General features: G+C 45.9%; 1 protein-coding gene across 3 annotated transcripts in view; it reads left to right on the top strand.

The window, feature by feature from the left end:
* Positions 1-12,666, top strand: part of CD226 (CD226 molecule) — a 114,182-nt gene that overhangs the window by 13,984 nt on the left and 87,532 nt on the right. Inside the window, exon 1 of one of the 3 annotated variants that reach the window (XM_019986992.2) lies at positions 8,017-8,729. The exons of 1 other annotated variant lie outside the window; for it this stretch is intronic. The gene's annotated coding sequence lies outside the window, so the exon portion shown is untranslated. Of the gene's footprint in view, positions 1-8,016; positions 8,730-12,666 lie in introns of those variants that run through there. One more of the 3 variants, XM_070778678.1, reaches the window with a different exon arrangement.

The raw sequence follows: 12,666 nt of genomic DNA on the forward strand, positions 1-12,666 counted from the left end.
TGACTTCAAGCCTGATGGAGGCAGAATGGCGATGCCTGTGTAGGTATCCTTGCTGTTTCTTGGCTGAAGGAATGCAGCAGAACCCCCTCCTGTCCCAAGAGAGGGACATTTCTTTTGCAGTTGTTGAAAGGATCCTGGTTTCTATTCAGAGCTGCTCTCTGGGCCGCATGAGGTCACTAGACCATCTTCAGTTTGCAGTTGTTGAAAGGACCCTGGTTTCTATTCAGAGCTGCTCTCTGGGCCGCATGAGATCACTAGACCATCTTCATTTTTCAAGTTAGCAGCACCTTTAGGCCCAGTGAGTGAAGTGAAGCGAAAGTCACTCAGTCATGTCTGACTTTGCAACCCCATGGACAGGGGATTGCAGAGTCAGACACAACTGAGTGATAACACCACCACCTCCACCGGCAGTGGGAGGAGGGTGTTGGTGTAAGGAGGCATCGAGGGCAGGCCCCACACACCTTCTTGGCTGCAGTATCCGCCAGCATCACACACTCAGCACTGTGTCACAGACACCAGGAGGAGCCTGTGGAGGAGGTCATGAGTGTTCTTTTCCGAACAGCTGAACTGAATCTCGACCCCTGAACATCTCTAGTTCTTCAGGTCTGCCTCTGAATTCTCAATTCTAATAGAGTAAAACCTTTTCACATTGTTGTTTTATCATGCATTTTAATATCTGGTAGTGCATGGTGACCTCACTCCATTTTTCTTCTTATTAAAAGTGCACTTTGCTCTTAGGCATTTAAACAAAGCTCTTACTCATCGAGAAATGTTTGTTATATGAACATCCATACACACCAACCACACCGAGTGCTGACGAAAAGTTCCCCGACTGCCTCCCATGGCCTTTGCCATCTCATGAGTCAGCGAGGCTTTCACAGTCTCTCCCAGCCCGACCTGCTCAAGAATATAAAAGATTTTAAAATTCCAGATAAATTGAAACATTTCTGATATATTTTCCCAAGATTGGTTCTTGCCATGGAGGAACATAGGATGCTACCTTCATTTATTCAAGACTTATATGTTATTTCCTTCAATAGAATTCACAGATTTTGTATAATTACTACAGATTCTTGAGGAACATTCATATATATTCATACATACATATGTATATGCATAGACTTGCATATATATGTTCATTTTGCTGCTCTTTTGATATGATATAAAGTAAAGCTGATGAGCCTTATGAAATCTTTTTGCTAGACATATCATTTATTCTTTTCTCAGTTCCTTTTTTTTGTTTGATTTCTGTGGTGTTCTCCACATACATTGTTGATCATCTGCAAATAATAGTGTATTTAAAATAATACAACATTTACAATTTTTTATTCTTTTTTTAAAAACTTAGAACATCAGTGAAAACTTCCATGGGGAGGGAGGAGGGAGGAGGGTTCAGGATGGGGAACACATGTATACCTGTGGCGGATTCATTTTGATATTTGGCAAAACTAATACAATAAAAAATAAATAAATAAATAAATAAAAATAAAAAAAATAAAAAATTATCTGTCTACTTTCCACCTTAATAAATACATTAAAAAAAAAAAAACAACTTCCAGAGCAGTGCCAAATAGTGGCATTTGATAGCAGTCATCCTCATCTTGGGAATTTAATTATGATCCTTCTATGTCTTACCATCAAGTTCACCATGTGTTTCTAATCAGGTTTCTTTATTATGCTAATCATATTCCAAAATTATTCTGAGTTTTTATCAGGAAAAGATGTGCCTTTTGGGCATTTGCTGGATTCAGTTCAGTAGCGCAGTAGTGTCTGACTCTTTGTGACCCCATGAAGCGAAGCATGCCAGGCCTCCCTGTCCATCATCAACTCCTGGTGTTCACACAGACTCACGTCCATCGAGTCAGTGATGCCATCCAGCCATCTCATCCTCTGTCGTCCCCTTCTCCTCCTGTCCTCAATCGCTCCCAGCATCAGAGTCTTTTCCAATGAGTCAACTCTTCACATGAGGTGGCCAAAGTATTGGAGTTTCAGCTTTAGCATCAGTCCTTCCAAAGAAATCCCAGGGCTGATCTCCTTTAGGATGGACTCCTTTTGGATCTCCTTGCAGTCCAAGGGACTCTCAAGAGTCTTCTCCAACATCACAGTTCAAAAGCATCAATTCTTCGGTGCTCATCTTTCTTCACAGTCCAACTCTCACATCCATACATGACCACTGGAAAAACCGTAGCCTTGACTATGTAGACAGACCTTTTTTGGCAAAGTAATGTCTCTACTTTTCAATATGCTATCTAGGTCGGCCATAACTTTTCTTCCAAGGAGTAAACGTCTTTTAATTTCACGGCTGCAGTCACCATCTGCAGTGATTTTGGAGCCCCCAAAATAAAGTCTGACACTGTTTCCACTGTTTCCCCGTCTATTTCCCATGAAGTGATGGGACCAGATGCCATGATCTTTGTTTTCTGAACTCTCCATTTTCACTTTCATCAAGAGGCTTTTTAGTTCCTCTTCACTTTCTGCCATAAGGGTGGTGTCATCTGCATATCTGAGGTTATTGATATTTCTCCCGGCAATCTTGATTCCAGCTTGTGCTTCTTCTAGCCCAGCATTTCTCATGATGTACTCTGTATAGAAGTTAAATAAGCAGGGTGGCAATATACAGCCTTGACATACTTCTTTTCCTATTTGTAACCAGTCTGTTGTTCCATGCCCAGTTCTAACTGTTGCTTCCTGACCTGCATAGAGGTTTCTCAACAGGCAAGTCCGGTGGTCTGGTATTCCCATCTCTTTCAGAATTTCCCACAGTTTATTGTGATCCACACAGTCCAAGGCTTTGGCATAGTCAATAAAGCAGAAATAGATGTTTTTCTGGAACTCTCTTGCTTTTTTCCATGACCCAGCGGATGTTGGCAATTTGATCTCTTGTTCCTATGCCTTTTCTAAAACCAGCTTGAACATCAGGAAGTTCACGATTCAGGTATTGCTGAAGCCTGGCTTGGAGAATTTTGAGCATTACTTTACTAGCGTGTGAGATGAGAGCAATTGTGTGGTAGCTTGAGCATTCTTTGGCATTGCCTTTCTTTGGGATTGGAATGAAAACTGACCTTTTCCAGTCCTGTGGCCACTGCTGAGTTTTCCAGATTTGCTGGCATATTGAGTGCAGCACTTTCACAGCATCATCTTTCAGGATTTGAAATAGCTCCACTGGAATTCCATCACCTCCACTAGCTTTGTTTGTAGTGATGCTTTCTAAGGCCCATTTGACTTCACATTCCAGGATGTCTGGCTCTAGGTGAGTGATCACACCATCATGATTATCTTGGTCGTGAAGATCTTTTTTGTATAGTTCTTCAGTGTATTCTTGCCACCTCTTCTTAATATCTTCTGCTTCTGTTAGGTCCATACCATTTCTGTCCTTTATCGAGCCCATCTTTGCATGAAATGTTCCCTTGGAATCTCTAATTTTCTTGAAGAGATCTCTAGTCTTTCCGATTTTCTTGTTTTCCTCTATTTCTTTGCACTGATCTCTGAGGAAGGCTTTCTTATCGCTTCTTGCTATTCTTTGGAACTCTGCATTCAGATGCTTATATCTTTCCTTTTCTCCTTTGCTTTTGGCTTCTCTTCTTTTCACAGCTATTTGTAAGGTCTCCCTAGAGAGCCATTTTGCTTTTTTGCATTTCTTTTCCATGGGGATGGTCTTGCTCCCTGTCTCCTGTACAGTGTCACCAACCTCAGTCCATAGTTCATCAGGCACTCTATCTATCAGATCTAGGCCCTTAAATCTATTTCTCACTTCCACTGTATAATCATAAGGGACTTAATTTAGGTCATACCTGAATGGTCTAGTGGTTTTCCCTACCTTCTTCAATTTAAGTCTGAATTTGGCAGTAAGGAGTTCATGATCTGAGCCACAGTCAGCTCCTGGTCTTGTTTTTGCTGACTGTATAGAGCTTCTGCATCTTTGGCTGCAAAGAATATAATCAATCTGATTTCGGTGTTGACCATATGTTGATGTCCATGTGTAGAGTCTTCTCTTGAGTTGTTGGAAGAGGGTGTTTGCTATGACCAGGGTGTTCTCTTGGCAAAATTCTATTAACCTTTGCCCTGCTTCATTCAGTATTCCAAGGCCAAATTTGCATGTTATTCCAGGTGTTTCTTGACTTCCTACTTCTGCATTCCAGTCCCCTATAATGAAAAGGACATCTTTTTTGGGTGTTAGTTCTAAAAGGTCTTGTAGGTCTTCATAGAACCGTTCAACTTCAGCTTCTTCAGCGTTACTGGTTGTGGCATAGACTTGGATTACTGTGATATTGAATGGTTTGCCTTGGAAATGAATAGAGATCATTCCATCGTTTTTGAGATTGCATCCAAGTATTGCATTTCGGACTCTTTTGTTGATCATGATGGCCACTCCATTTCTTCTAAGGGATTCCTGCCCGCAGTCGTAGATATAATGGTCATCTGAGTTAAATTCACCCATTCCAGCCCATTTTAGTTCGCTGATTCCTAGAATGTTCATGTTCACTCTTGCCATCTCCTGTTTGACCACTTCCAATTTGCCTTGATTCATGGACCCAACATTCCAGGTTCCTATGCAATATTGCTCTTTACAGCATCAGACCTTGCTCCTCACCAGTCACATCCACAACTGGGTATTGTTTGTGCTTTGGCTCCATCCCTTCATTCTTTCTGGAGTTATTTCTCCACTGATCTCCAGTAGCATTTTGGGCACCTACAGACCTGGGGAGTTCATCTTTCAGTATCCTATCATTTTGCCTTTTCATACTGTTCATGGGGTTCTCAAGGCAAGAATACTGAAGTGGTTTGCCATTGCCTTCTCCAGTGGACCACATTCTGTCAGACCTCTCCACCATGACCTGGCCATCTTGGGTGGCCCCACAGGGCATGGCTTAGTTTCATTGAGTTAGACAAGACTGTGGTCCTAGTGTGATTAGATTGACTAGTTTTCTGTGATTATGGTTTCAGTGTGTCTGCCCTCTGATGCCCTCTTGCAATGCCTACTTTCTTACTTGGGTTTCTTTTGCCTTGGACGTGGGGTATCTCTTCACGGCTGCTCCTTACCTTGGACGAGGGGTATCTCCCCACCGCCGCCCCTCCCGACCTTGAGGCGTTTTCTCATGTTAACCATAATTTTCATTATTTATTGAGAACCCAAAACATTTGTCCCATGGTTTCTCTTGCTTTCTGTGTTCAGTTCATTGCTTCCTCATGGGCCCATTCTTTTAGTACCTGTATCCCCAGACACTAGAGACTGGTCCAGATGCAGGTTCCATCACTGGTGGGAGTTCTTCCCAGGTGGTACTGTATTTCCTTCTGCCACATCACGTCAGGAGTCCCTTCCTGTCTGGGTGGACCATTTTAGTGAGATTAGGGTTGATCAGGGAGAAGGCAATGGCACCCTACTCCAGTACTCTTGCCCGGAGAATCCCATGGATGGAGGAGCCTGGTAGGCTGTGGTCCATGGGGTCAGGAAGAGTCTGACACAACTGAGTGACTTCACTTTCACTTTTCACTTTCACTCATTGGAGAAGGAAATTGCAACCCACTCCAGTGTTCTTGCCTGGAGAATCCAGGGACGGTGGAGCCTGGTGGGCTGCTGTCTATGGGGTCGCACAGAGTCGGACATGACTGACGTGACTTAGCAGCAGCAGCAGGGTTGATCAGAGGGCTCAGGTGTTGTCAGTCAAGAGTATATGTCGTTATAAAACCCCCACTCACCTTTTGCCTAATGGCTTTAGCATCTAGTGACAATTGTCTCAAGCTATTACTTTAATAGTGTTGAAAAGCAGTGATTTGAAAAGATCTATTATTGTTTTTTTCCACTCAGTAGCTGAATTTTTCTTCAGAGAGAAATGCAGGTCACTCTGAAATGCAATTTGTATAGCAAAGGCATTTGTTAAAACTTACCACTTGTTAGAACGACAAGTCGGTGCCCTGACCACCTTTGAGGAAGAAGTAGGTGGCAGGTGAGATAGTGCTCTATGCAGAGATGTGAGGATTTTAGCTGTGCTTTCTACTTCTGTCAACAAATGGTAACGTTAAAGAGTCTTTTGACTTTTAAACTGTTGAAGAAGTCCTTAATAAGAGTCAATGAAACCACTGGAGGGAAGACTTTTTCTCATCTCTATCCTGACCCTCTGCTCTTCCTCATCTTGACAGCAGCGTGCCGGGGGGAACACTTAGAACTACCATTGTCTGGGGGTGTCAGGCAGTTTCATTTGCGCAGGATGCTGTTATTGTCTGTTTTGGATTCATTATTGATCATGTGCTCTTTTAACGTTTCCCCTGCTTGCTGAGTAAGACCTTGCTGGGGAGACCGTTGTTGCTTTCCTGGGGCCAAGACACTGAGATGCCAGTGTCCCCACAGGAGCAGATATAAAGCTGATGGTTAGATTCTGGCTAGATTCCGAAAGCCCCAAGAAGAAGCCAAAGAGGATCCTACAGAGATGCAATAGAAACTGTCTCCGCTCCTCCTTCCTTAGTAATAGCAATATATGTATTATGATACGGGTGATGATGACAATGCATGTGTTTGCAGGTGGATGAAAACTTAGGACGTGAGTATAGAAGAGTAATCGTGGAAAAGCCCCTAACCTGTGTGAATCTGGATTTTGTGTGGAAGAATGAATTTGCAAGCCTAAGACCCAAGAGATGTAAATAAATAGCACCTACCGTTACAACAGGCTCTGATAGTTGGCACGACGTGAATCATCTGGGTAGATGGGGATGGTTCTGGGTGCTGTTTGCGGTTCAGTTCAGGGCCTATTGTGTCATTTTGAGAAAGGATTGGCCCCAAACTGCAAAGTTTGTCTTTGGGTTGGTCCTGAAAAATCAGTGTGCATTTTGGCCTGAGGCTTCTTCTTCTTCTTCTTTTTTTTTTTTTTGTTTTATTCATTGGAGAAATAGAAAGATGAGACAAAAGAAAAAAATAAAAATCACACCTTGGAATCGGGACAGATTCCAGATTGTAGTTAGATCACATGTTGTGAAATCTAACAGAAGTCATCACTTCACCCACCCACAACACGTTTTGATTTGATGGGACACCCACCACGTGCTGGGCACCGTGCCAGGCCCTGTGGATACGGCGCTGGACAAGAGCTCATCTTCACCTTGAAGGGGTTTGGTTAGGTATCATAAGAAATTCAGCAGCTAAATGGGCCATTGCAAAGGATGTGGTATGTGTTTCGGTCAGGATGTGCCTAGGATTCTCAGGAAATTCAAAGGAAGAACACCTCTCTGTCTTGGGGGGTGTGCTCAGGGAGAGGACTCTAAAAGGGACATCTAAGCTGAGACCTGCTGGGTGGAAGAAGAACAAGAGAGGTCACAGCAAAGTAACCTCTGCCCTTCAGAATATGTTCCCCAAATTATCAGCCGTTAGGAGGATCAGGAATGGAGGGAGGGAGTGAGCAAATTTTCAAGACATGCGCCTCGAAAAAAAACAGCCGAGTTCAAGTGTGTCTGGCCTTGTAAGTCAGCGAGAAGTTGGATCTTCTTTTTGAGGATGGTGCGGCATTGAAGGGAGGACAAGAGTCAGGCAGGTGCTTTGGGAAGCTTCCTTTGCCCCACAACAACGTGCTCGAAAGACACTTGTGTAATAAAAGGCAGCACTTCAAGGTCTTTTGCACGCTTTCAGGCATCCATGTGCTCTGCAGAAGAGGCCAGCCTGAGGCTGCAACCCACTGTTCAACCCTGGGGCCAGGTCATGCCTTCTCTTTTGTTTGATGCCACGTTTTCTCGCCAGTATTTCCACAAACTGCATGAACTGAGCCTCAGCCACAAACCCTGTGTGTTGGTTTAACCTCCATCCCTTACTAAGTCAAAAGCATGGATAAAATTAACTCTGCTGTCCTCTGGAACAACCTAGAAACTGTTGTGTGTCTGAAACAAAGAAGCTGATAGATTTGTGGGGAAGGTTCTTAGGAAACCACCAACCTGTGTGCTTTCTGTGTCAGAGAGTCGGAGAGGCAGAAAACAAAACCGAGAAGGGTATCTGGGAGGCAGCGCTCAGATCTGGGCAGAGATAAGCTTCCTGGGCCTCAGAGACTTCTGCCTCTGAAGTGCTTTGATTGGCAGGAAAACGAATGGGGAAGAAAAGGCAAAGTAACCAATTTCAGGTTTTTTCTTTTTGAGCGTGTAGTTTCAGTTCAGAGTTAGAACACTGACGGTGAAAGTGCATCCTTTCAAACTGTAGACGCTTACTGGGGGAAAGAGAAGGGACCAAAGTATATCTGACTTGGGAATGAGTCTGAGTGGCTGAAACAGTAGAGATGCTCCCAGAGAGAAGCAGGGCTGCTTGTTGATTGGTTTGAATCCTCCCGGGTGAAATGTCAGTGATTTAACTTCAGCTCTGACCTGAGGGAGCCCTAGTGTGAAGGGGGCGTGGGACCAGGAGGCTCTGGGACAAACCAAGCCCCAGCTGCCCCCAAGACACACCCCCAGGGAATGAGCGGGGTGGGGAGATGGCCTTGACTGAGAGGGAGTGAGGCCAGGAGGCCCCGATAAACAGGAAGCCCTTACCGGAGATGCACACCGGGAAGAGGACTCAGAACGAGCCGAGCCCTTGCGTCTCCAGGTTGGTGGTAACCTTCTAGAGGAAGGTTGGATGTGGTCGAACTCACGCTTTCAAACTTAATACTGATCAGGGAGAGGGGGGCTGTGGATCCAGAAGGATGACCAGCGGGGAAAACAGGCAAGTTGCTGCGGGGAAGAGCTGTGACTGACTCCAGGACGACCATTCCCACAAGCATGTAAGTTTAATGATGGGCATAGTTTAGTAAAAGGGTGTCGCTCAAAGTCCTTTTTCTGTCTGTTCCTGGGAAGGTCCGATAGTTTGGATCTTGAGAATAAGAAAACTGGGCCTTTTTACCAGTGTTGGGCTGCCTGGCTTAACCTGGTGATGGTGGTTTTGTTACTAAGTCATGTCCAGCTCTTTGCGACCCTGTGGACTATAGCCCACCAGGCTCCTCTGTCCAGGGGCATCCTCCAGGCAAGAATGTGGGGGTGGGTTGCCATTCCCTTGTCCAGGGGATCTTCCCCACTCAGGATCAAACCCCAGTGTCCTGCTTTGCAGGCAGATTCTCTATCAACTGAGCTACCAGGGAAGGCCTCTGGCTTAACCTACCTGCCATCAAGAAAGCCTGAGTGAGGATAACTTAGTCATAAAGGTTTGATCTCCAGGTGTAAATAACCCTAGGCAAGGGATGGCAAACTTCTGCGAAGGGCCAGAGAGTCAACACTTTGGGCTCTGGAGGCCGTGTGCTGTTCGGTACATTTCCTCATATGGCAGGAAACAGCCGAACGGGCATGTCTGAGTTCCCGCTGAGCTGTCTCCAGAGATAGGACAGTGGGCTGGCTTGTTCTGGGGGATCCCAAAGCAAAGTCTCTGCCTTGAATGGAAGCAAGTTTCCATGGCCCCTCAGAGGCAGCAGAACCTGTCAGAGGGAGGTCTGTGACTGGCCACCAGGCCCTGGTGGGAAAGGTTCTTTTAAGGAGACTCAGTGAAGCAGGAGCAGCCCCTGGACCCTGCTGCTCCCCTGATAGGCTGCGAGCAGGAGCCTCTGAGCAGCCAGGACCCCCAGCCACAGGCCCCGTCAGCTCTCCCTCTGAACACCGGGGAGAGGACAGAGCTTGAGTGGTCTTGACCCGCCCGCCTTGCCGCATTGTTCTCAGGGCTTAGCTCAGGCTTTCGGTTCCACAGCCCTCGGCTCCCGGGCATGTGGGTCGTTGTCCAGGCTGGGAGGAGGAGGTGGGAGCAGGGATGGGCTTCCGGACGCACCAGGAGTCTCGGCAGGAGACCTGGAGGGCGGACTTGGGGAACCGAGGAGAGAGCAGGATCCTCCCAGTCTCACCGGCACTTGGAAAAGCAGAACGCCTCATAGAGAGCAGAGCAGTGCAGCTGAGGAGGTGGGGAGGGTCTGTGAGGATGGCCAAGGGAGGGGCACCCAGCCCAGGACATGTGGCGGGCATCAGCCCTGTGCGTTGAAGTCACACTTCTGCAGATTGCAGAGATGCGGTCAACGGTAGAGAAGTCAAGGAATGTGTTGATGAATGCCATCCTTGAGAATGGGCTCTTTTTTACACAGATGGCTCTATTAGGAAAAATCCTCAAGCCCAAATCCCTTCATAAATCATGCAAAAAAAAAAAAAAAAAAAAAAAGGCTGCCTGCACAGCAAAAAATAGATCCTGCACAGCTTCTGTTTGTCTTCAGCTGGATGTTGATCAATAGGGCACATCCTTAGCAAAGGTGTTGCAGCTGAACCTTATCTCCAGCCCCATGTCTTTCTGCACCTTTAATTCACGTCTGTGACCTCTAGGCCCCTTGAGTGTAGATGCTTCAGAATGCAAGTGCCCTCTACTCTCTTCACCTGTTAGTAAGTTGGCCTCGGATGCCTTGGGAATGAAGGGGTTACTACAAGTTTTTGTTCATGCACACCCCTTTCCCGGTCAGCCTCCTGCATTCCCCAGTCCTCACTCCCTGGGCGAGGAGGTTCACTGAGGGTCTTTCTGTCTTTCTGATGTGAAGTGTAGATCATTTCCTTGATTCTTCTTGGATCTACTCAGGCCCCACTTGCCTTCTCCACCTCCAGCCCCCAAATCTGTCATAGTTCTCAGTGGAATGGCTCCAATTAGTCATGATATCCCTGTGGTGTGGGAGAAACCAATCCCCAAACCAGAACAGGTTTTTGTTAGGAGTCGGGAGAGGAAGATGGGCAATGCTCGGCTCTCTTTCTAAGAATTTAAAGCAGACACTTAAGATTGGTGTCTTAAGTGCCTCCAACTGATTCCACCTAGAATCGTATCAGAAGGTCTTTGAGGGCAAACAGCCTCATCCTGTCTCTCTGCACAGTCTAATCTCTTGTCATTTTCTGTCTCCATCTGCCCTCAATGGCTTCAGCTGCAGTGATTTTTTACATTTCCTCCTGGAGCTGGGATTCTTTATGCCATCAATACATGTCCCAGGAATCATGCTTGGTGCTGGAGCAACAGTGGTAAAATAGCTGCCAAGTCTGAACTCCTCTCTGGATGTCATTTAAGACCCTTTGGATCCAGACGCAACTTCATTTGTGTCCCTTCCCACCCCTCTAGGCTGTAGTCACATCATTCCTGAAAATGCCCCGTGTTATGCACCTTTATCTCCTCTTTCCATTTCTCTCTGTCTTTTTTAATGATATCATTCACATTTTTCTTTGGCTGTGCTTGTGAAATCTTAGTTCCCTGACCAGGGATTGAACCCAGGCCCCATCGGTGAAAGCGTCCAGTGCTAACCACCGGATTACCAGGGCATTCCCTCCTCTTCCCATTTCTCTACTTGGAAAGTCTCATTCAGGTGGAAAAGCCCAGGAAGAGGTGCAGCTTTCCTATGAAATCTTCCCCAAATCTGATAGAATGAATTTGTTCCTCTTTGGGATGTCGTAAAACTCGATCATACAACTTGAATAGAAATGATTTAGTTTTGTTATCATAAATTGCTCCTTGTATCTGTCTGATACGATGTGCTATACATGACTGGAAGGCAGAGACCATTCTTGTGTCTCCAGGACCTAATCAGGGTCCCTGAGACAGGGCTCAGTAAAATTTTTTATCAAATTACTTACAAAACAAAGATGACAGTTGCCTCATCGGACTAGGTCACAAAACAGAGAGGAAAGGTTTTGGAAAACAGAGTGCTCTGTAGACATAAGAAAGCACTGTGCAGTATTCTACAGACACGTTAGAGTTTTGTTCTGATGATCGTTACCTTTTTTTTTTTTTTAATAATTTTGTTTATTATGTTTGGCTGTGCTGGGTCTTCACTGCTGTGCTGGGACTTCCTCTAGGTGTGGCGGGCTGGTGCCCTGTGGGGGCTGCTCACCGTGGTGGCTTCTCTGGTTGCAGATCACGGGCTCTGGGCGCTCGGGCTTCAGTGGTTGGGCTCCTGGCTCCAGAGCACAGGCTCAGTAGTGGTGGTGCACGGGCCTAGTTGCCATGCTGCACGTGGGATCTTCCCAGACCAGGGATTGAACCTGTGTCTCCTGCATTGGCAGACGAATTCTTTACCCCTGAGCCACCAGGAAAACCCTATCATTACATTTCTGATGTCACACTTGAAGTTCCCACATTAGTTACTGATGTGAAGGAGAAGACACATACTGGCGAATTTTTTATATGGAATCACATAGGCTCAGAGTCAGCATCAGGCAAAGGTGCCTTTAATGGTTCCTGCTCCCTGTTTTCTCCATTTTTAACCCACCTTTTATTTCGACCGTTTCATCAGGGGGTCAGGTGCATTCTTCTTCATTGTCTCTTGTAGTATGCTCCCAGCAAGTTCTCAGGAAACTGAATATTGTTTTACAAGAGAAGGAGAGCAATGATGCACCTCTTAGGATTATGTAAGATGGAAGCATCAGGAGAAATTGGGTGAAGGGTACACAGACCCTCTCTGTACTTTTTCTGAAAATTTCTGTGCTGCTGCTGCTGCTGCTAAGTCACTTCAGTCGTGTCCAACTCTGTGCGACCCCATAGATGGCAGCCCACCAGGCTCCCCCGTCCCTGGGATTTTCCAGGCAAGAACACTGGAGTGGGTTGCCATTTCCTTCTCCAATGCATGAAAGTGAAACGTGAAAGTGAAGTCATTCAGTCGTGTCCGACTCTTTGCGACCCCATGGACTGCAGCCAACCAGGCTCCTCAGTCCATGGGAGTTTCC

The sequence above is a fragment of the Bos indicus genome, chromosome 24 (genome assembly GCF_029378745.1).
Source record: "Bos indicus isolate NIAB-ARS_2022 breed Sahiwal x Tharparkar chromosome 24, NIAB-ARS_B.indTharparkar_mat_pri_1.0, whole genome shotgun sequence".
Taxonomy (NCBI): domain Eukaryota; kingdom Metazoa; phylum Chordata; class Mammalia; order Artiodactyla; family Bovidae; genus Bos; species Bos indicus.